Source organism: Stenella coeruleoalba (assembly GCF_951394435.1).
Source record: "Stenella coeruleoalba genome assembly, chromosome: 6".
In the NCBI taxonomy this organism is placed as follows: domain Eukaryota; kingdom Metazoa; phylum Chordata; class Mammalia; order Artiodactyla; family Delphinidae; genus Stenella; species Stenella coeruleoalba.
The window spans coordinates 88,153,594-88,178,726 of NC_137151.1; the positions used below are offsets into that span (position 1 = coordinate 88,153,594).

General features: G+C 35.0%; 1 protein-coding gene across 9 annotated transcripts in view; it reads right to left on the minus strand.

The window, feature by feature from the left end:
- LOC307187471 (uncharacterized protein) overlaps positions 1-25,133 on the minus strand; it is a 1,029,543-nt gene that overhangs the window by 618,657 nt on the left and 385,753 nt on the right. For 7 of the 9 annotated variants that reach the window (XM_079923567.1, XM_079923574.1, XM_079923573.1 and 4 more), the window contains exon 7: positions 19,070-19,249. The exons of the other annotated variants lie outside the window; for them this stretch is intronic. The gene's annotated coding sequence lies outside the window, so the exon portion shown is untranslated. The remainder of the gene's footprint in view (positions 1-19,069; positions 19,250-25,133) is intronic. 9 annotated transcript variants of the gene reach the window in all.

A 25,133-nucleotide genomic window follows, 5' to 3' on the forward strand; every position in this document is an offset into this window, starting at 1 on the left:
TACTAAAATTTTAAAAAATCTACAAAGATAAGGTAAAATAGTATACTGTAAAAGTATTTGGCAGGGGCTTCCCTGATGGCACAGTGGTTGAGAGTCCGTCTGCCGATGCAGGGGACATGGATTCGTGCCCCGGTCTGGGAAGATCCCACATGCTGCGGAGCGGCTGGGCCCGTGAGCCATGGCCGCAGGGTCTGCGTGTCCGGAGCCTGTGCTCTGAACGGGAGAGGCCACAACAGTGAGAGGCCCGCGTAACGCAAAAAAAAAAAAAAAAAAAAAAAAAAAAAAAAAAAATTTAGGTGTCTTTACTTCTCTATTCCCTTAATACTTTTATCTACATTTTGATTGAATTTTATTCCTCTATTTATTGATATTGGTACCAAACTTGCAATGTTTTAAAATTGTACTAATGCAATGTCAAATGTAGCAAAAATATGATTGTACTGTAACCTCAAATAATAAATTAAGGAAATGGAAATATTCTTATGAAGCAAATTAGAGGCAGTGTGGTTAGCAAGTGTAACCTCTGAAGCAAGACTCGCTCGGTTTGATTTAGTTCAGTCACTTACTAGTTCTGTGACACTGAAAAGAATACTAATCATTCTGTGCCTCAGTTTCCTTGTCTGTAAAATGGGGATGCAATCTATATCTCCTCCTTTGCAGCATTGTCATAAGACTTCAGTGAGTTAGTGGTCTAGAGCACTTAAAGTAGTTCTCGACACAGGGTGAATACTCAGTAAATGTTAGGTCTTACTATACAATTATATTATTCATCATTTCCCAATCACTGATGGTTATTATAAAATGCTTTGAAAATTATGATAATCATAGAAATTTTAAAGAAAATTTATTGAAACAATTGCCATAACATTCTTCTAAAACCTTAATTAGAAGACATTGAATTACACAGGCTGGCACAGCCAATGAGCAAATAGTGTATTGCAATTCCAAATTAGCATACCTGAAATTCCTGTTTACTCAAACTGTTTAGAAACTTGGCACTTTTACTTTCTCTTGAAAGGGTCTCAGTTCTTATTGAATCTGTCAGATTGTTAGCAAGAAATTAACTTAATTCTTTTCCTTCTGACTTTATATGAACCTTCCAACTGATGTTAGTGAGCCTCATTAGAACTCTCCACTTGAATACAGACAATCTTTTATAAAAACATTATAAATGCTGAAGAAGCAATAAGGTTTATCACTAACATTACACAAAATTCAACATATTTTTGAGAAATCTCTAGAGATTACAGGAAAGAAAGCACAGCTGTCATGAATATACTGAAAGTAGAAATGTCTACATACCATCAAAACCTCCAAAGTGAAAGTGAACATTTTAGTCAGATTTCCAGATGCTTGTTCCACATGGCAGTGAGCTCTTGTATGTTCATATAACATCCTGTGCTCTCTTCATGGCAACAGGTATCAAACTGGATTACAATTATTTGGAACAAGCCTACTAACAGTTCCATGGACCTGAGATTACATATTGTGTCCACCTTCATATCTGTAGGGTCAGCTCTATTGCCAGAATAGGTACTTAAAAAATAATTCAAGGTAATGAATAAATGACATAATTATTTAAATATCTGACCACCTACAATAATTTGAAATAAATACAAAATATCTAACCACATCTAAAAATTTGCCTAAATAAATACAACTTTTACCTCCATCTTTATCTCATTCTACTCAATATTGTTTTTTTTCAGAGGTCTGACCCATGAAAAGTCAAGCAATAAAACTGCAAATATTCAGAAAGTTCATTAATTACTGATCTAGTGTTTATATTAATTTTAATAAAATAGTACAATATTGGCTGAAATAAAATACAGAAATACATTCTTATAATCTCAATCTGTGTGTGTTTGTGTGTATATGAACACTTGCACAAAATATTTGCATCCCATGGAGGCAGAAGGACAAAATAGTTGATTTTACATTGTTTTGTTGTTTGATGCCAGAAAATAGTAACTGCAAAAATATTTTGCACAAAATACATGCTGTTCTGTATATGTGATGTTTGGGTCAAATTTAAACTTTGCACATGAATTTCAGGAGCAGTAACTAAAATCAAAAACCACAACTTTAAAATGAGATTATCCCAAGAAAACTGGTGTAAATATGCCTATCATTCTGTAATGTGATGTGTTTCTAATTTTTCACACAGTCTTATTAAAAATTGTGAGTACATAATATAATTTAGAAGGGTTTTCTTTTCATATGCTTGTTATCTCCAAAGGAGTTAATATTTGTTCTGGAGATCAGTGCACTAGAGATAAAATTAAAGCTAATGCATAGATCTCTTTTTCATCTAAGAAATCCCTTCTAATCCTCATTGACTGAAGGCCCAGTGTGTATGTCAGGATGTGAGGAACAAAGGAGGAAAATAAAAAGAAACAGTCTGAAAAAAACAGTCCTTAAATTCAACCTCCCACTTTCTATAATTTTATTTTATATACTAACTTGCTATTCCTGATAAGTATGTATTTTTTAGTTTTCCATAAAAACTAATTTAGAAAAATACAAATTTATTTGAATGTGTTTAAGCTGCTGTTCTACCATAAAAACAGAAATGAGAAGAATTATCAATCAAGATATTACATAGCACTGTAAATACCAGCAAATTTATTAAAGGAATATTCCATTCTCATTTTCATTTGAAATGAATTTAAGTAGTTACAGTAGTGTCTCTGAATTATTCTATTGAGTTTGCTTTTTTACCACAATTTATATGATAGTAAAATAGAACACAAGTTCAGTGAAATATGTTTTTATTCTTGTTTACTAAACTTCCTACTTACACAGTAGGAGAATTTCAAATTATATATTGTAACATTTCTGTGAGGATGAAAAGTTGGCTATTTGTACAAAGGGTTTAAAAAATATGTTGGGCAAATCACTTTTGTGTGGATATACTTCCATAGCATAATAGGAGTTCTTATTTACATTGTTAAAAGATTTTTTTCCTCAATTTTATAAAAAATGAATTAAAAAATCATGAATTTTGACACTTTTCCCTCTCCTAACCATGTAGAATCTAGATTTTTTTTTCAAGCTATGCTCTAGTCACTTTAAATGCTTCAAATAAGTATTTTACAGCAGAATTTCAAAACACTATATGGTATAATAGTCTACATCTTGCAAAAGACTGCAATAGATGTTACATATGAGGTCTGTTCTTATTAATATTTTTTCAGTGATCAATATTGTGAGTATATAACATAGAATGCTGAAACTTCAGAAGTTTATGTTTAGAGATTCTTAAGTATTAGAATACAGACTATAATTTCTCTATATACGTACAAATATACACACATATATATGTGTGTGTACATGTATAAAATGTTTAAATATGTATTAAATATCTATAATATATATTGCAAAGTAAAAACTTTTTATAACTGTTTAATGTGGTGTAACTATTTGAGGAGGTGGGCTGCCTACCTCTTGGAAATTAGTTGGAAGAATTCATGCCTGCGTCTCAAATATCTCCTTATAGGTTGATTAATCTATTATTTCAGGTTAATTTTTAATATTGGATATAAAAGGTAGAGCAATTTTAAATGAATGAAGCAAGGATATATTTGATATAATTTAAATATTCATATATTTAAATGAATGAGGCAAGGAAATCAATAAAACAAGGGCGTTCTAGCCTGTGTTACAAGGAAGGCAATGTCAGGCTACCTTAGATTAAGTGTTCACAGGAGACATAAAACTTAGAAAAAAGTAACCAACAACAACAAAAACCTAACAATGATAAAACTAGAGGCAGGCAAGGACAAACTCAACCATTATACAGTGGTGAACAGAGACACAGTGCTAATTTAGACAGTATTTATAACTTGCTAGACATACCATGCTCATCTATGTCAATATTTAAATCATATGGAAAAATATAGATATGTTGATTTACTTGAATCACTCATGTAAATCATGGCATGGTATTTTGTTAAACTTTTGTCTTTAAGAATATTTGTGTACCTGCTGCAAGAAATAAATGTGATGTATGGGATCTCATCAAAGTCCAATTTTATTTTTATCTCTATTGTCCATTTGTAATTCATTTTGTGGGGAAAGCTTTTCCCCTGCGACTAGATGAAAAACTCTTCAAGCTTCATGATTACTTCATGAACACTCTTAAACAACAGACAGTTCCATAGCCACTTTAAGATAGACAGTAAAAAGTAAATCAGCATTTAAAAGTCCAGTCCAATAAATAAGTCAATCTTCAGTCAATGGAAAGGCACACCCTCTGCCTTAGTAATGGTCAATAATTGGCTGGCATCCTGCTTTGGGGCAAGGAACTGTGTTTGGCTTCTTTAACTTTCAGCCTCCATTTTGTATCCAACACCTATTTGAGCTGCAGCTTTGATCCATGAAAGTGGCTAAAAATAGAGCATAAAAGTTCTCACATGGCTGGTGAATGGTACTCTGCTAGCCAGGAGATGTCTATCCTTCCATTGGTGCCTCCCATCATTCTCATGTTTCCCTGAATATGGTGATCCACTATACACTAGACCCTCCCTGTTGAAGACTCCTCACCCTTTTGGAGATCTCCTTGGCCAAGATTTAACATAGTACCAGGCCATCTTTCTCCCCAGAGAAGCCCACATCTCATCAATGGGAATAGCTTTTGCAGTCCTTGCCCAGCCTTTGGTGGGAATGCAGTTGCTTCCCAGCCCTCTGTTCAATCTCCTTATCATCCTCAGTAGTGAGTCAGACACAAGTCCACAATGTCCCCCAAAGTGGAGAACATTTCAAACTCTCTTAGTGATCCTATAGAAACCAATTTATCTATACCTAACATAAGGAAGCAGCACCCTCCATTCTTCTCCCTGTGGTGAGAACAGGGACTGACACAGGAAAAGAACTCACCTCAGGAAATCTGATCACAAATGCCCCATCTACTCTACCAATTTATTATGCCCATCTGAATGAGGTTTAGTTTTGTTTGCTTGTTTTTAAGAGTTATTGAACTTTTTCTCAGGAAGTTATTTTGAAAATTTAATCCTTGTCTTTCTCAGTGAATCTCTGGGGCTTTACTAAATTAGATGATGCCCAGGTGGAGACCAGGGGACCAGAGATAGACTTGGGAGATTGTTTACTGAAAGTGGATAGAAATAATGAGTCAGATGAGTGCCAAGAGCCCACATGGGTCCCCCTTGCTTCAGTACTCCCCACCTCTGGGGCAAGGGTCATGGTCCTGGGAGAGGGGAAAACACACACTTAAAGGGAACAGATCTAGCTTCAGATGGATCTCAGGACTTCTGTCATAGCAACTTGGGATCAGATCCTGCCCCTGATAAGGTGGTGATAGCCACTGAGCAGAGGGGAAGCCCTGCTTCACACCTAGATCCAGCTCTAGCCCCTCCATCTCCAGCCCCAACTTCTACCAAAGTGATAGCTGACAGCACACCCTGAGGAAAGATGTGACTTGCATCCATGTCACATCCACCTTTCCGCCCAGAGACATTGGGAACACACAGTCTGCATAGGAATGCTCCCACATAAGGACACCCCTTTTCAAGACCACAATAGGTAACTGTTTCACCTAAATTCATAGAGGCAAAGAAAGTTAAGCAAAATGAAAAGTCAGAGGAATTGGTCTCAGTTGAAAGAGCAAGAGAAAATGCCTCCAAGAATAAACACACAATGAAACAGAAATAAACAATTTACCAGATACAGAATTCAAAGCATTAGTTATAAGAATGTTTACTGAATTAAGGAAAAGAATATGAACACGGTGAGAATTTTAACAAGTTATTAGAAAATATAAAAAGACCCACTCAGAAATAAAGAATTCAATAACTAAAATAAAAAGCACACTAGAAGGAATGAATAGCAGACCACAAGAATGCATGTGATATAAAGATACAATAATAGAACTCACTCAACCAGAACAGCAAAAAGAAAAACAAATTTAAAAACATGAGAACAGTTTAAGAGCTCTCTGAGATAACATTAAGAGTACCAACATTAGCATTATAGGGGACCCAGTAGTAGGAGAAAAGAGAGAGAACGGGATCAAAAATGTATTTGATGAAATATGGCTGTAAAATTCCCAAACCTGAAGAAGAATATAGATATCCAGGTACAGGAAGCACAGAGGTGCCAAACAAGATGAACCTAAATAGACACACATCAAGACATATCATAACTGAAATGGCAAAAGTTAAAGATAAAATATTCTAAAGGCAGCAAGAGAAAAACAAAGAGTCATATACAAGGGAATCCCCATAAGACTACCATCTGATTTTTTTGCACAGGCTTTGCAGGTCAGAAGATAGTGCTATGATATTTTAAAGTGCTGAAAGGGAGAAACATACAACATAGGATACTTTACCCAGCAAGGCTATCATTCAGAATAGAAGGAGAGATAAAGAACTTCTCAGACAAGTGAAAACTAAGAGTTTATCAATACTAAACTTACCCTAAAAGAAATGTTAAAGGGATTTCTCTAAGTGGAAAAGAAGAATCTATAGGTAAGGGAAACTCTCACTAGGAAAACCAAATATATAGCAAGGGCTGAGGACCAATCACTTAAATAAGCTAGTATGGAGATTAAAAGACAAAAATTGCATAATCAACTATAACTACATTAAATAGTTAAGGGATAAACATGAAAATGTAAAGTATGGCACTAAAAACACAAAGTGTGGGTGAGGGGACTAAAAGAATGAAGATCTTTGAGAATGTGTTTGAATTTAAATGACTACCAGTTTAAAACAATTTGATATAATTATAGGGCAACATATATAAATCCAATGGTAACCACAAATCATCAAAAATGACTATCATCAACCCACAATGAAGAAACAAAAAGAAGAAATAAACACAGAAGAACTAGAAAAACAATCTGAAAAACAAGTAATAAAAAGGTAATATGTACAAACCAATCAATTAATACTTTAAATGTTAATGGACTAAACACTCCAGTCAGAAGACATAGCACAGCTGATTGGATGAAAAAACAAGACTCATCTATATGCTGCCTACAAGAGGTTCACTTCAAATCTAAAGACACACACAGACTGAAAGTGAGAGAATGGGAAAAAGTTATTTCATGCATACAGAAATGACAAGAAAGCTGAGGCAGTAATATTCATATCAGACAAAATAGAGTTTAGAACAAAGGCTATAACAAAAAAGGACATTATATAATGATAAAGGGATAATACAAGAACAGGATATTATACCTGTTAATGTATATGCACCCAATCCAGGAGCACCTAAATACATAAAGCAAATATTAACAGATATAAAGGGAGAAATTGCCAATAATACAATAATAGTAGGGGACTTTAACATCCCACTTACATCAATGATCATCCAGAGAGAAAATAAATAAGGCAACAGTGGTCTTAAATGACACAACAGACTAGTTGGGCTTAATAGGTGTTTTCAGGACAATTACATCCTAAAACAGCAGAATACACATTCTTTCCAAATGCACATAGTACCTTCTCCAGGAAAGATCACATACTAGGCCACAAAAAAAAAAAAAAAAAAACTTAACAAATTTAAAAGGATACAAATTATATCAAGCATTAGTTCTGACCACAGTGGTATGAAACTAGAAATCAATTACAGCAAGAAAAATGGGAAAAGAACAAATATGTGGAGACCAAACAACATGCTACTAAAAAAACCAATGAGTCAATGAAGAAATCAAAGAGGAAATTAGAAAATACCTCAAGACAAATGAAAATGGAAACAAAACTTTTTTAAATCTAGGAGATACAGCAAAAGTGATTCTAAAAGGGAAGTTTATAATGATACAGACGTTACTCAAGAAACAAGAAAAATCCCAAATAAACACCTAAACTACCATGTAAATTAATTAGAATAAGAAGAACAAACAAAGCCCAAAGTCAGCAGAAGAAAGAAAATAATCAAGATCAGAGACAAAATAAATAAAATAGGGATTAAAAAATAATAGAAAAGATCAATGATACCAAGAGTTGTCTATTTGAAAAGATAAGCAAACTTGATAAACCTTTAGCCAGGCTCACCAAGAAGAAGAGAGGGCCCAAATAAATAAAATAAGAAATGAAACAGGAAAAATAACAACTGAGACTGCAGAGATACAAAAAAAATCATAACTGAATACTACAAACGGTTATATGCCAACCAATTGGACAACCTAGAAGAAATGGACAAATTCCTAGAAACATACAACCTGTCAATACTGAATCAAGAAGAAACAATTTCAACAGACTGATCATGAGTAATGAAATTGAATATTTAATTTAAAAACAAACAAACAAACAAAACAAAACAAAAAACTTCCAGCAAACAAAAGTCCAGGACCAAACAGCTTCAAAGGGGAATTCTATCAAACATATAAAGAAAGATAATACCTATCCTTCTCAAACTATTCCAAGAAATTGAAGAGGAGGAAACAATCACAAACTCATTCTACAAGGCCACAATTACCCTGATACCAAAATCAGACAAAGACACTATCAAAAAGAAAATTACAGGGCAATATCTCTGATGAATATAGATGCAAAAATTTTTAACAAAATGTTAGTAAACCAAATCCAACAATATATAAAAAGGATCATACAATATAATCAAGTTGGAATTATTCCAGGGATGCAAGGGGGGTTCAACATTCACAAATCAATCAATGTGATACACCACATTAATAAGAGAAAGAGTAAAAATCACGATCATCTCAATAGACACTGAAAAAACGTGTGTGAACATGAATTCAACATCCATTCATAATAAAAACTCTCATCAAAGTGAGCATACATGGAATATACCTTAACAAAATAAAGGCCACTTATGACAAACCCACAGCTAACACCATACTCAATGGTGAAAAGCTGAAAGTCTTTCCTCCAAATTCCTCCAAGACAAGGATACCCACTCTCACCACTTCTATTTAACATAGTATTGTAAGTCCTAGCCACAGAAATCAGATAAGAAAAAGAAATAAAATGCAATCCCTATCAAAATACCCATGACATTTTTCACACTAGAACAAGTAACCCTAAAGTTTATACGGAACCACAAAAGACCCGAATTGCCAAAACAATCTTGATAATGAATAACAAAGTTGGAGATATAATGTTCTCTGACTTCAGACTCTACTACAAATATACAGTAATCAAAATGGTACTGACACAAAAACAGACACATATATCAATGGAACAAAATGGACAGCCCCAAAATATACCCTCACACATATGGTCAATTAATCTATGACAAAGGAGGCAAGAATAGATAATGGGGAAAAGTCAGTCTTCAATAAGTGGTGCTGGGAAAATTAGACAGCTACATGTAAAAAATGATATTAGAACATTTCCTCACACCATATAGAAAAATAAACACAAAATGGATTAAAGATCTAAATGTAAGATGTGACATCATAAAATTCCTAGAAGAGAACATAGGCAGAATACTCTTTGACATAAAATTTTTTGGATCTGTCTCCTAAAGCAAAAGAAATAAAAGCAAAATAAACAGGGCTTCCCTGGTGGCGCAGTGGTTGAGAGTCTGCCTGCCAATGCAGGGGACACGGGTTCGAGCCCTGGTCTGGGAAGATCCCACATGCCGCAGAGCGACTAGGCCCGTGAGCCACAACTACTGAGCCTGCGCGTCTGGAGCTTGTGCTCCGCAACAAGAGAGGCCGCAACAGTGAGAGGCCCGCGCACCGCGATGAAGAGTGGCCCCCGCTCGCCGCAACTAGAGAAAGCCCACGCACAGAAAAGACCCAGCACAGCCAAAAATAAATAAATAAATGAAATTTAAAAAAAAAAAAGCAAAATAAACAAATCGGATGTAATCAAACTTAAAAGCATTTACATGGGAAGAAATCATTGACAAAATAAAAAGACAACCTACTGAATGGGAGAAAATATTCGCCAATGATATAACCAACCAGGGGTTAATATCAAAAAATATATAAACAGCTCATATACTCAATATCAAAAAAAAAGACAAACCAATTAAAAAATCGTTAGAAGACCCGAATAAACATTTTTTTCAAAAAAGGATACACAGATGGCTAACACGCATGAGAAAAGATTCTCAACATTGCTAATTATTAGAGAAATGCAAATCAAAACTACAATGAGATTATCACCTCACACCTGTCTGAATGGCTATCATCCAAAAGCCTGCAAATAACAAATGTTGGCAAGGATGTCGAGAAAAGGGAACCCTTGTACACTGTTGGTGGGAATACAGTGGTGCATTCACTATGGAAAACTGTATGAAGGTTTATCAAAAAACTAAAACCTGAACTACCATATGATCCAGATATTCCACAATCTAGTATGTATCTGGAAAAAAATAAAAACACTAATTCAAAAAGATACACGCACCCCAATGTTCACAGTAGCACTATTTACAATAGCTAAGATATGGAAGAAACCCAAGATGGAAACCCATCTGTCCATCAACAGATGAGTGAATAAAGAAGGTGTGCTGTATATGTGTGTGTGTGTATACACACACACACACACACACACACACACACACGCTGGAATATTACTCAACCATAAAAAGAATTCTTCCATTTGCCACAATGTGGATGTACCTAGAGAATATTATGCTTAGTGAAGTAAGTCAGAAAAAGACAAACGTTGTATAATATCACTTATATGTGGAATCTAAAATTTAAAGCAAACAAATGGTATAGCAAAACAGAAACAGATTCACAGTTATGAAAACAAACTAGTGGTTACCAATGGAGAAAGGGAAGGAGGGAGGGGTAGGATAGCAGTATGGGGTTAAGAGATACAAACTACTATGTATATAATAGATAACCAACAAGGGTATATTGCATAGCACAGGAAATTACAGTCATTATTTTGTAATAACTTTTAATGGACTGTAACTTATAGAAATACTGAATCACTATACTGTCCTCCGAAAACTAATATAATATTGTAAATCAACTATACTTTAATTTAAAAAAAAACTGTGTTAAATGCAGCAAGTGGGGAAAAAAAGAATGGAAGTAAGAATAATAGTAAAAACCCAGAAATTAGCACGAAATAAATACCAGGAACAAAGGCAGATTTTAGTTTTGTGGGATTGAAGTATATTTCAACCAAAAGGGTCAGACTTCCATGGTCTTTTTCATTGACCACTGGAAGTATGACATGGAGGTTAGACTAAATTAAAGATATAAATTCAAGGCAGATAGACTTTCCATTATGTTCTTGTTTTTGTTAATGTTGATGGTTTTCTTGAAATGGATTAACAGCAAAATAAAAAAGGCAGTGATTAATGTATTTATAACAAGTATCATATACAGCTTCACAATATTAGGAACACTAACCATGTTCAAATAGGTTAAATTAAATTATTAGTTATCAAATAATTGTAATGTAGAATAGTAAAAGAGAAGAAAATTCAAAGTCAAATTATGCCTAAGTCCCAACATGAAATTGGAGAGATGACATTTGCCAACTTGGGCAAGTCTTTGTAACACATTTGTGACTTGTTTGCCATATTTATCAAATGAATCAGATGAACTAGACATTCTCTAATTCTGGAACTAGAATCCTGTCTCATGAAATCCATGCTTATGTAGGTGTCCAGGACACTGAGAATAGGACAGATCTTCTTCATTTCAAATATCTTCGACTTTTTTATTGTATTTATTCTTATATATTACTCCTTCATATTCATCTAATACTCAGAATCTAGTAATTTGAAAGGAAGGATGAACCTCATGACATCTCCACTCTATAGTCAGTGAGTTACATTATCTTTTTGCCTAATTCCGTATGCTTCATACGAAGCCCCTAGTTTCATTTTCCTATTCCTTTTTTCAAGCTCCATCTTCCTCCTAAAATGCCTTCTTCCAATATCAGCAAGTACTCATCCGACAACATCCTTCAAAAACAGGTCAAGAAGGGACTTCCCTGGTGGTCCAATGGTAACGAATCCACCTTCCAATACAGGGGATGTGGGTTCAATCCCTGGTCAGAGAACTAAAATTCCACATGCCGCGGGGCGACTAAACCTGCATGCCACAACTACTGAGCCCATGCGCCTCAACGAGAGAGCCCATGTGCCATAAACTATGGAGCCCATGCACCACGACTAGAGAAGAGAAAAACCCATATGCCACAACTAGAGAGAAGCCTGCGGCTCACAAGAAAAGATCTCACATGCCTCAACAAAGATCCTATATGCTGCAAATAAGACCCGACACAGCAAAAAAAAAAAAAAAAAAAAAAAAAAGGTCAAGAATGTTGACTTAGCAAGGTTTGTTATACTACATTATTGTGAATAACTCATAGAAACAATGTATTACTTAAAATTTTTAAAACTATTTCTAACCCCAATTCTAATTCGTCTGCATTAGAGAAGAATCGCTACATTTCAATGCATAGCCAGAGGATGACAATGCATCCTAATAAAAACATTGAAATGCTGTAGCAATATAAAAGCTTTCATTGCACCCATGGTATAATTATAGTTCCTTTAGATTTAATCCAGTATAATCATAATAATTAGACATTATTGACTAAATTTGTTCCTTGCAATTTGAGATAGGTATTAATGCAATGACCAATTTTACTACACACTTGTTTCAGTGTAACATCTTTAGAAAATAAAGACAAAATAAAAATATAATTTACTTGCAGGGTTTGTATTTGAGCTTCATTTTTAACTTATTTATTCCATTAAACCAAGTGAATTAAGAGGTTTTCTTTAGCTATTTAGGCTTACATATAGTCATGATTACATTCTTCACATTATGAAAACATATGTAAAATTTTTATGCATCTCTGGGCATATATAGTGTGACTACAAAAAATAGAAGAAATCCAGTAAAAATTCCAAAGTAAAGGGACAGGAGGAGAGAGGAAAGGAAGGAATACTTGAAGGGAAAGAAAAGTAGAAAGAAAGAAGGCAAGAAAGAAAAAATTAAAAGAATGAAAGGATGAAGGAGGAAAGGAAGAAAGAGTGCTCTATTCTAGGTGCTTTCATGGAAGTTATTCAATCTACTTGTGCAAAATTAACCTATTTGTCTTATTTTTACCTTTAATAAGCTGAGAGCAATTTAAAAGGGCCAACCAAGATAACAACTCTAATTCATTGTGGAGTTGAGATTATTTCATCTCTCCAATAGGAAATTTAGTAAGTACTATCTTTTCTTCGTGTATCCCTTAATGAGAAAAAGAATCAAAATACCAAGATAAAATGTGGACTAAATTATGTCAAAAGTTCAAACCGATGCCCTCCCCTGACCTGTATGTCAAAATTGGACCAATCTGTTAAACTCAATCATAACAAGATGAGTACGTAGTTTTAATACAGACATATGAGTTAGAATCAAAGTCTGTTTGGTCCTAGAGCCTTTATTTTTTTTTTCAACCTCTCATTAGGTCTTTTCTGACCCCCATCTGTCTAACCCCAAGGCCATACTTTTATCATAGCTGCAGGAATAAAGAAGCAGGGCTCAGGATATTCATATTCCTTTCCTTATTCTCTTGTAGATAAGGGAACAAAATGTATTCCAGAATAGTAAGTGGTGAAGAGTCCTGATGTAGAAATATATTTATCTCTTCACTTAATATTTTCAAAATTGTAGTGATTATCTGAATGACTCCTGAGCCTCCACAGTGAAGAGAAGACCTGAGGAAATATAAAAAGACCCTTCACCATTCACACTGTTTTGTTCTAATCAATCATTTACACAAAAGTGATTTAAGGGTGGCATATTTTGTGCTTAAGTAGTGTGAGACATTTAAAGAAAAATAAGATATGATCTTTGTCTTCAAGTAGATAGAAACCATGTTCAAAGAAAGAGGCACTCAATCTGAAAGGGAGATATATTAAGAAAAAAAAAAAAAAGCCACAGTAGTAGGTTATCATTGCCCATGTCATTCAGATAATACAATGAATTCAGTAGCTACAGTGGCTTCAGGTTATAGGACTATGAGTTCCAACAAAGAGGAATCAACACACTATTAACCTGAAACTGTGGGTAGCAGGAAAAGCACTACACATAAAAAGGAATGCATAACTTCCAAGAATTTGAACAATGAAGGGTAGAAAGAGAAATCTGAGATGTTATACTGTAGTGGTTTACTTGTGTTGACAGAAATAGGGAACAGGGGAAAAAGGGACTTGGGCTTTTTTTAGTCATCAACCACAAGCAAAGAAGGTAACACATAGAGAATGTGCAGTAAATGGCAGGTAATTTTCACAAGAGAATTGAATAATAGTCATTTATATCCTACCATTTGACGGGAGAAGAAGAAGCATACCTCCACAAGTAGTTTCAAACCAAGGCAATATGTGTACCAAATATCAAAAAAGGAGAAAATTGCCAACAAAAAGTAAAAGAAAGCAATACTAGAGCACTGATTTGAATGAACTCCAGCTATATAGATTTCTTTTGCTCTCTAAAACAATGACCTAACCTAGGAAAACATAAAAGTGCAATGGGACTTCAACAACAAAATTCAAGATTAATAAAGCACAGCACATCTCAAAGATAACACAATCCAATTGCTACCTTTCTTATCTATGTAATTTCTCCTAAACAGATGGGTCACCAGAGAAGGGCATGGGATGTTAAGGCTGCTGCTGCTGCCACCAAGAAGCCTGTGTGCTAGCACAGGTCACTATGCACACCTACCCTCCATGGAGCCTGTGCAGCCCGCCACTGCCAGGGTCCCATGATCCAGGGACGACTTCCCCGGGAGAATGCACGGTGCGCCTCAGGCTGCTGCAAAGTCATGCTGGCCTCTGCTGCCCAGGCTCGCCCCGTATCCATACCCCTCCCTCCCCATGGGCTGAGGAAGCCAGAGGGGCCTAATCAGCTGCTATTTTAACCCCATCATGTCTGGGTAAAGAACAAATGCCCCCAGGCGACCTACATGAAGAGGTGGGTCCAAATCCAAAGCTGAACCCCGAGACCTGTGCGAACAAAGAAGAGAAAGGGAAATTTCTCCCAGCAGCCTCAGGAGCACAGGATTAAATCTCCGCAATCAACTTGATGTACCCTGCATCTGTGGAATATCTGAATAGACAACGAATCATCCCAAATTGAGGAGGTGGACTTTGAGAGCAAGAGAGATTATTTTTTCCCCTTTTCCTCTTTTTCTGAGTGTGTATGTGTATGCTTCTGTGTGTGATTCTGACTGTAGAGCTTTGCTTTTACCATTTGTCCTAGGTTTCTATCTTGTTTTTTTTTTTTTACTTTTTAACAATTATTCCTTAATAATTATTTTTTATTTTAATAACTTTATTTTATTTTACTTTATCTTCTTTCTTTCATTCTTTTTATTTTTTCTCCCTTTTATTCTGAGCCGTGAGGATGAAAGGCTCTTGGTGCTCCAGCCAGGCAACAGGACTGTGCCTCTGAGGTGGGAGAACCAAGTTCAGGACACTGGTCCACAAGAGACCTCCCAGCTCCACATAATATCAATAGGTGAAAATCTCCCAGAGATCTCCACCTCAATGCCAAGACCCAGCTTCACTCAACGACCAGCAAGCTACAGTGCTGGACACCCTATGCCAAACAACTACCAAGACCGGAACACAACCCCATCCATTAGCAGAGAGGCTGCCTAAAATCATAATAAGGCCACAGACACCCCAAAACACACCACCAGACATGGACCTGCCAACTACAAAGACAAGATCCAGCCTCATCCATCAGAACACAGGCACCAGTCCCCTCCACCAGGAAGCCTACACAACCCACTGAACCAATCTTAGCCACTGGGGACAGACACCAAAAACAATGGGAACTACAAACTTGCAGCCTGTGAAAAGGAGACCCCAAACACAGCAAGTTAAGTAAAATGAGAAGACAGAAAAACACACAGCATATGAAGGAGCAAGATAAAAACCCACCAGACCTAACAAATGAAGAGGAAATAGGCAGTCTCCCTGAAAAAGAATTCAGAATAATGATAGTAAAGATGATCCAAAGTCTTAGAAATAGAATAGAGAAAATAAAAGAAACGTTTAACAAGGACCTAGAAGAACGAAAGTGCAAACAAACAGTGATGAACAACACAATAAATGAAATTAAAAATTCTCTAGAAGGGAACAATAGCAGAATAACTGAGGCAGAAGAACAGATAACTAACCTGGAAGATAAAATAGTATAAATAACTACTGAAGAGCAGAATAAAGAAAAAAGAATGAAAAGAATTGAGGACAGTCTCAGAGACCTCTGGTACAACATTAAATGCACCAACATTCGAAATACAGGGGTCCCAGAAGAAGAAGAGAAAAAGAAAAGGACTGAGAAAATATTTGAAGACATTATAGTTGAAAACTTCCACAATATGGGAAAGGAAATAGTTAATCAAGGCCAGGAAGCACAGAGAGTCCCATACAGGATAAATCCAAGGAGAAACATGCCAAGACACATATTAATCAAACTATCAAAAATTAAATACAAAGAAAAAATATTAAAAGAAGCAAAGGAAAAACAACAAATAAGACACAAGGGAATCCCCATAAGGTTAACAGCTGATCTTTCAGCAGAAAGTCTGCAAGCCAGAAGGGTGTGGCAGGACATATTGAAAGTGATGAAGGAGAAAAACCTACAAATAAGATTACTCTACCCAGCAAGGATCTCATTCAAATTTGATGGAGAAATTAAAACCTTTACAGACAAGCAAAGGTAAGAGAATTCAGCACCACCAAACCAGCTTTACAACAAATGCTAAAGGAACTTCTCTAGGCAGGAAACACAAACGAAGAAAAATTCCTACAATAACAAACCCAAAACAATTTAAAAAATGGGAACAGGAACATACATAACGATAATCACCTTAAATGTAAATGGATTAAATGCTCCAACCAAAAGACACAGACTGGCTGAATGGATATAAAAACAAGACCCGTATATATGCTGTCTACAAGAGACCCACTTCAGACCTAGGGACACATTCAGACTGAAAGTGAGGGGATGGAAAAAGGTATCCGATGCAAATGGAAATCAAAAGAAAGCTGGAGCAGCAATTCTCATAACAGACAAAAGAGACTTTAAAATAAAGACTATTACAAGAGACAAAGAAGGACACTACATAATGATCAAGGGATCGACCCAAGAAGAAGATATAACAATTGTAAATATTTATACACCCACCACAGGAGACCCTCAATACATAAGGCAAATACTAACAGCCATAAAAGGGGAAATCGACAGTAACACAATCATAGTAGAGGACTTTAACACCCCTCTTTCAACAATGGACAGATCAAACCAAAATGAAAATAAATAAGGAAACACAAGCTTTAAATGATACATTAAACAAGATGGACTTAATGGATATTTATAGGACATTCCATCAAAAAACAACAGAATACACATTCTTCTCAAGTGCTCATGGAACATTCTCCAGGATAGATCATATCTTGGGTCACAAATCAAGCCTTAGTAAATGTAAGAAAACTGAAATTATATCAAGTATCTTTTCCGACCACAACGCTATGAGACTAGATATCAATTACAGGACAAGATCTGTAAAAAATACAAACACATGGAGGTCAAACAGTACACTACTTAATAACCAAGAGATCACTGAAGAAATCAAAGCGGAAATCAAAAAATACCTAGAAACAAATGACAATGAAAACATGACGACCCAAAACCTGTGGGATGCAGCAAAAGCAGTTCTAAGAGGGAAGTTTATAGCAATATAATCCTACATTAAGAAACAAGAAACAACTCAAATAAACAACCTAATCTTACACCTAAAGCAATTAGAGAAAGAAGAACAAAAAACCCTAAAGTTAGCAGAAGGAAAGAAATTATAAAGATCAGATCAGAGATAAATGAACAGGAAATGAAGGAAACGATAGCAAAGATCAATAAAACTAAAAGCTGTTTCTTTGACAAGATAAACAAAATTGATAAACCATTAGCCAGACTCATCAAGAAAAAAAGGAAGAAGACTCAAATCAACCGAATTAGAAATGAAAAAGGAGAAATAACAACTGACAGTGCAGAAATACAAAGGATCATGAGAGATTACTACAAGCAACACGATGCGAATAAAATGAACAACCTGGAAGAAATGGACAAATTCTTAGTAATGCACAACCTTCTGAGACTGAACCAGGAAGAAATAGAAAATATGAACAGACCTATCACAAGCACTGAAATTGAAACTGTGATTAAAAATCTTCCAACAAACAAAAGCCCAGGACCAGACGGCTTCACAGGAGAATTATATCAAACATTTAGAGACGAGCTAACATGTATCCTTCTCAAACTCTTCCAAAATATAGCAGACAGAAGAACACTCCCAAACTCATTCTACGAGGCCACCATCACCCTAATACCTAAACCAGACAAAGATGTCACAAAGAAAGAAAACTACAGGCCAATATCACTGATGAGCATAGATGCAAATATCCTCAACAAAATACTAGCAAGCTAAATCCAACAGCACATTAAAAGGATCATACACCATGATCAAGTGGGGTTTATCCCAGAAATCCAAGGATTCTTCAGCATATGCAAATCAATCAATGTGATACACCATATTCACCATTAAATTGAAGGAGAAAAACCATATGATCGTCTCAATAGAAGCAGAAAAAGCTTTCAACAAAATTCAACACCCATATATGATAAAAACCCTCCAGAAAGTAGGTATAGGGGGAACTTACCTCAACATAATAAAGGCCATATATGACACAAACCCACAGCCAACATCTTCCTCAATGGAGAAAAATTGAAAGCATTTCCACTAAGATCAAGAACAAGACAACGATGCCCACTCTCACCACTAATATTCAACATAGTTTTGGAAGTTTTAGCCACAGCAATCAGGGAAGAAAAAGAAATAAAAGGAATCCAAATCAGAAAAGAAGAAGTAAAGCTGTCACTGTTTGCAGATGACATGATACTATACATAGAGAATCCTAAAGATGCTCCCAGAAAACTACTAGAGCTAATCAATGAGTTTGGTAAAGTAGCACGATACAATATTAATGCACAGAAGTCTCTAGCACTGCTATACAGTAATGATGAAAAATCTTAAAGAGAAATTAAGGAAACACTCCCATTTACCATTGCAACAAAAAGAACAAAATACCTACGAATAGGGCTTACCTGGTGGCGCAGTGGTTGAGAGTCCGCCTGCCAATGCAGGGGACACGGGTTCGTTTCCTGGTCCAGGAAGATCCCACATGCCGCGGAGCTGCTGGGCCTGTGAACCATGGCCGCTGAGCCTGCGCATCCGGAGCCTGTGCTCCGCAACAGGAGAGGCCACAACAGTGAGATGCCTGCGTACTGCAAAAAAAAAAAAAAAAAAAAAAAAAACTAATAAATCTACCTAAGGAGACAAAAGACCTGTATGCAGAAAAGTATAAGATACTGATGAAAGAAATTAAAGATGATACAAATAGATGGAGAGATATACCATGTTCTTTAACTGAATGAATCAACAGTGTGAAAATGACTGTACTACCCTAAGCAATGTACAGATTCAATGCAATCTCTATCAAACTGCCACTTGTATTTTTCACAGAACTAGAACAAAAAATTTCACAATTTGTATGAAAACACAAAAGACCCCGAAAAGCCCAAGCAATCTTGAGAACGAAAAATGGAGCTGGAGGAATCAGGCTCCCTGACTTCAGACCATACTAGAAAGCTACAGTAATCAAGACAGTATGGTAATGGCACAAAAACAGAAATATAGATCAGTGCAACAGGATAGAAAGCCCACAGATAAACCCATGCACATATGGTCACCTTATCTTTGATAAAGGAGGCAAGAATATACAGTGGAGAAAAAACAGCCTCTTCAATAAGTGGTGCTGGGAAAACTGGACAGCTACATGTAAAAGTATGAAATTAGAACACTCCCTAACACCATACACAAAAATAAACTCAAAAAGGATTAAAGACTTAAATGTAAGGCCAGACATTATCAAAATCTTAGAGGAAAAAACAGGCAGAACACTCTATGACATAAATCACAGCAAGATCCTTTTTGACCCACCTCCTAGAGAAATGGAAATAAAAACAAAAAATAAACATGTGGGACCTTATGAAACTTAAAAGGTTTTGCACAGCAAAGGAAACCATAAACAAGATGAAAAGACAACCCTCAGAATGGGAGAAAATATTTGCAAATGAAGCAACTGACAAAGGATTAATCTCCAAAATTTACAAGCAGCTCATACAGCTCAATATCAAAAAAATAAACAACCCAATCCAAAAATGGGCGAAGACCTAAATAAACATTTCTCCAAAGAAGATATACAGACTGCCAACAAACACATGAAAGAATGCTTAACATCATTAATCATTAGAGAGATGCAAATCAACACTACAATGAGATATCATCTCACACCGGTCAGAATGGCCATTATCAAAAAATCTACAAACAATAAATGCTGGATCAGGTGTGGAGAAAATGGAACCCTCTGGCACTGTTGGTGGGAATGTAAACTGATACAGCCACTACGGAGAACAGTATGGAGGTTCCTTAAAAAACTAAAAATAGAACAAACACACGACCCAGCAATCCCACTACTGGGCATATACCCTGAGAAAACCATAATTCAAAAAGAGACATGTACCAAAATGTTCATTGCAGCTCTATTTACAATAGCCAGGAGATGGAAGCAACCTAAGTGTCCATCAACAGATGAATGGATAAAGAAGATGTGGCACATATATACAATGGAATATTACTCAGCCATAAAAAGAAACGAAATTGAGTTATTTTAGTGACTTGGATGGACCTAGAGTTTGTCATACAGAGTGAAGTAAGTCAGAAAGAGAAGAACAAATACCATAACACTAACACATATATATAGAACATAAACTAACACATATATATAGAACCTTAAGGGAAAAAAATGGTCATGAAGATCTTAGTGGCAAGATGGGAATAAAGACACAGACCTACTTGAGAATGGACTTGAGGATATGGGGAGAGGCAAGGGTAAGGTGTGACAAAGCGAGACAGTGGCATGGACATATATACACTACCAAACGTAAAATAGATAGCTAGTGGGAAGTAGCTGCATAACACAGGGAGATCAGCTCGGTGCTTTGTGACCACCTAGCAGGGTGGGATAGGGAGGGTGGGAGGGAGGGAGACGTAAGAGGGAAGAGATATGGGAACATATGTATAGGTATGACTGATTTACTTTGTTATAAAGCAGAAACTAACACACCATTGTAAAGCAACTATACTCCAATAAAGATGTTAAAAATAAATAAAATATAAAAAGATGGATCAAAGAGAATGTGTATATGAAATAGGACACTCAGTCCTTTATTAAGATCAGAAATGTCTATAATATATTGGAAGTTTCCATACTTAAAAATGTAATTGTTGGGTATTTTGAAAGAAGGAAAATAGTTTTGTCTGATTCTTTTTGACTTTTCACCAATTTAACGGAAATAGAATATATTCTTTTTAATGACTGAGCAAGAGATGCCCTGAATATATGAGCTTACAGTGTCCAAACACACACACATGCACACACACACACATACATGCACACAGGAGGCAGAATAAATAGTATAAATATCTTCTAATCATCTGAGTTTTAATAGCAAACACTGCCTTTCTCTTGGTTTACAGCAAAGGTTTGAAAAGCATGATGTAATGTTTCATTTTAATCAAGATATACCAATAATCTTACTCCAAAATTCAAAAGCATTTCTCTGAAATATCACAAGTAGCAGTAGCATAGATAAAAAAAAAAAAAAAAAAAAAGATGCCCCATAAGAGATAAGAGAAAATCATAGCTGTGTACAGAGACTCTAAGAAACATATAAGCTTTCACAGGAACTAATGTTTCCATGTAATTTAGTTTCCAGTGACATTTTTCAAAACCCACAGATGCCCTGACTATCCCCACCACAGTTGTTCTACTCTAAAAACAATGAATCTGAGCACAGAAAAATAACACTTTATCTCAAGTATACTGAAAACATCACTCACACGTCACCAAACCCAGTATGTGAACTGATAGTCAAACACTCAATTACATGTCAGTCACAACCATGAAACCTCAGATAGAACAGAAACCAGTGGGTTGTAGACTGGTAGAAAATAACCTTGAAGATTTTTTGCCATGAAAGCAAATCCAAGTTGGCCTTTGTAAAAAAACTAGTGAAACAGTACTTTTTTCAGTTATGTAAAAATTGTTTATTGTCTTATATGAAAGACACAGATATGATTCTTTTGTAAAATAATTTGTTATTTGATTAATTCTATCTTTTCATCTAATGTTCAGGACTGGATTAGATTTGCTTAGCTCATATAACAACCTGTCTCTCCCTATTAATTTTTCATTTTACCATACAAATAGTAGCACATTAATCAACAAAACTCCAGTAACAACTGAGTCATTTCATGATTCAGTGAGTTAAATCACAACTTGAAATATTCCCAAGTTGAGAAAATTTATCAATATTACTTGGTCACTCTTCGCTATCTCTCGTCTTCATCTATGAAATAAATAAAATTGTGATATATTTTATTTTCTAAATATGGGACATAAGCTCTGTATTTAACTGCAAATTTAATTGACTCTCCCTGTTTAAGTAATTTCATGAATATCCACTGGAATAATTATTTTTGGTGGCATGGAATATTCTTTGAATGTTAATGTAATAATAGAAAATGATTTCTTCCATCTTATAAAGAGCTGTATATCAAAGGTCATTTTTCCACATATATATTTATTAGGAATATTAAATAATAGATCATTTTTATTCCTTTATTGTCTGAGTTCAACTGGACACAACCTTATCCTAGCCTGCAAAATTCTAGTAGGTATATTATGGAAGAGATGCAAACAGTAAAAGAAAATTACATACGTTGGCTGACTTAAATCTTTTTTAAAGCGTTGCTTGAAAGTCAAAAGTGAGCAGCTTTCTACCAGGACATTAAAACTTGGTACAACAATGTTTTTACTAAACCTGTATGCAGGAAACAGTTTGTCATTAGAGATGATATCTTCTAGAAAACTGAAATTGAGGTTATAACAATTTGCTGGGAAAGGGGGGTAGGGGTGCAGGTACTATTCTATGGAGTCATTTTCAGGAATGAGACAAATACTCCTATATACTGCCCAGTTCCCAGGCTACAACAGATTCCCTAGCAAATGTTTAGGATATATTGTTATTTCAAGTTTTGTCTTCTGAAGATATTGTTATATAAAATAAGGATTAAAGTTAATTAGCTTAGAAGAAAAACAAAGTAATGGGAAAAAAGGACAGAATTAAACCTAAAGGTATCCACATTCCACTTTTTTTCCTGAATGAGAGTAATTCATCAATTGTTGAATCAACCTAGTGTATACAACATAAAGGACAATAAATAGTAAATGTTAATTCCTGTGTAAAAGAAATGAAGCAAGCATAGTGAACAATTTCATTATGCTTACATGGAGATACAGCCTTTATAGTTCTTGAACTAAAATTTTGATGATAAGATCAAATGCAAGTCATATAAACTTCATTCAAGAGAGTAAAAGTATTTTTACATTTTTTCCTAGCCTTAGATACAAACACTGTATTACTTATTGCCCATGTATATTAGCAAATGGTGCAGAGATGCTGTGTGTAGCTGACAACCCTTCATCTTGGCAGTGGGGCTACGGTGAACAGCTGAACATTAAGCACTGTTGACACACCCCCAATCTGTCTAGAATGCAGATACAGCTGGAACTGGCACTGGGGTGGTGCTAAATGTTGTTTTGCTCAAAACCTGGAGTGCTTTTAAAGTGACAGTTAATAATCTGTGAATCATATAAAATTGAAAATTCATGTTCTTCTCCTTGATCCCCTATGACCTAGATCATTTCTCACAATAACTAATGTTTAAACACTACTTATGTGTTGAAGTATTTATATGGATTCACTCAGTTACCAATGAATTGTTATTAGGCTATTTGAGTACATTCACATTTTTCAGATTGAAAAAAAAATTAACCATCAATTTGGCTTACTAACATTCAGACTCAATTCAAGATAAAATGAGTAGTCTTGAATATAGAATCATTACAAATGTTCAAATATTGGTTGAATGACAACTTGAAAAATATATTGATTCATTGTATGTGACTTTAAAGTTAATATTTAAATCTGATTTCAGATTTTTCTCAGTAGTCAGATTATTTAACTTAAGAGTAATCTTTCATCCTATTCATTTTTTCACTATATATATGTATAGATACATACGTATACATGTATATGTAGGGTATGCATTTTTTAAATAGTGGAATTGAAATCTCAACATTGCATTTTTGTTTTTGAAATGACTACTGCTTCCTGAAGCTATGTGAACAGTGATATCAAAGGCATAATATTTTTCTTTTAATAAACTTGTTGAAATTTTAGGTATTTGTATTGGTTAAATTGGCCTGGAAGATTACAGGTTGATATCACTGATGAATGTATGCACAAAAATTCTCAACAAAGTACTAGCAAAATGAATGAAACAATACATTAAAAGGACCATACACCATGATCAAGTCAGATTTATCCCAGGGATGAGTTTTTCAATATTTTCAAATTAATCAGTATGATACACCACATTAACAACTTCAAGAATAAAAATACATATGATCAGCTCAATAGGTGCAGAAAAAGCTTTTGATAAAATTCAACATCCAATTATGATAAAAACTCTCAAGAATGTGGGCAAAAAGGAAACATACTTCAACATAATAAAGCCATATTATGACAAACCCACAACTAACATCATACTCAACAGTGAAAAGCTGAAAGCATTCCCTCTAAGATCAGGACAAGGATGTCCATCCTCACCACTTTTATTCAACATAGCTTTGGAAGTCCTACCCACAGCAATCGGAGAAAAAAAAGAAATAAAAAGAATCCAAATTGAAAAGGAAGAAGTAAAACTGTCACTGTTAGGTAATATGATACTATACATAGAAAATCCTAAAGACACCACAAGAAAACTACTAGAGCTCATCAATGAATTTGGTAAAGTTGCAAGATACAAAATTAATGTAGAGAAATATGTTGCATTCCTATACACTAACAATGAAATATCAGAAAGGGAAATTAAGGAAACAATCCTATTTACCATCACATCAAAAAGAATAAAATACCTAGGAGGCAAAAGACCTGTACTACCTAAGGAGGCAAAAGATCTGTACTCCAGAAACTATAAGAT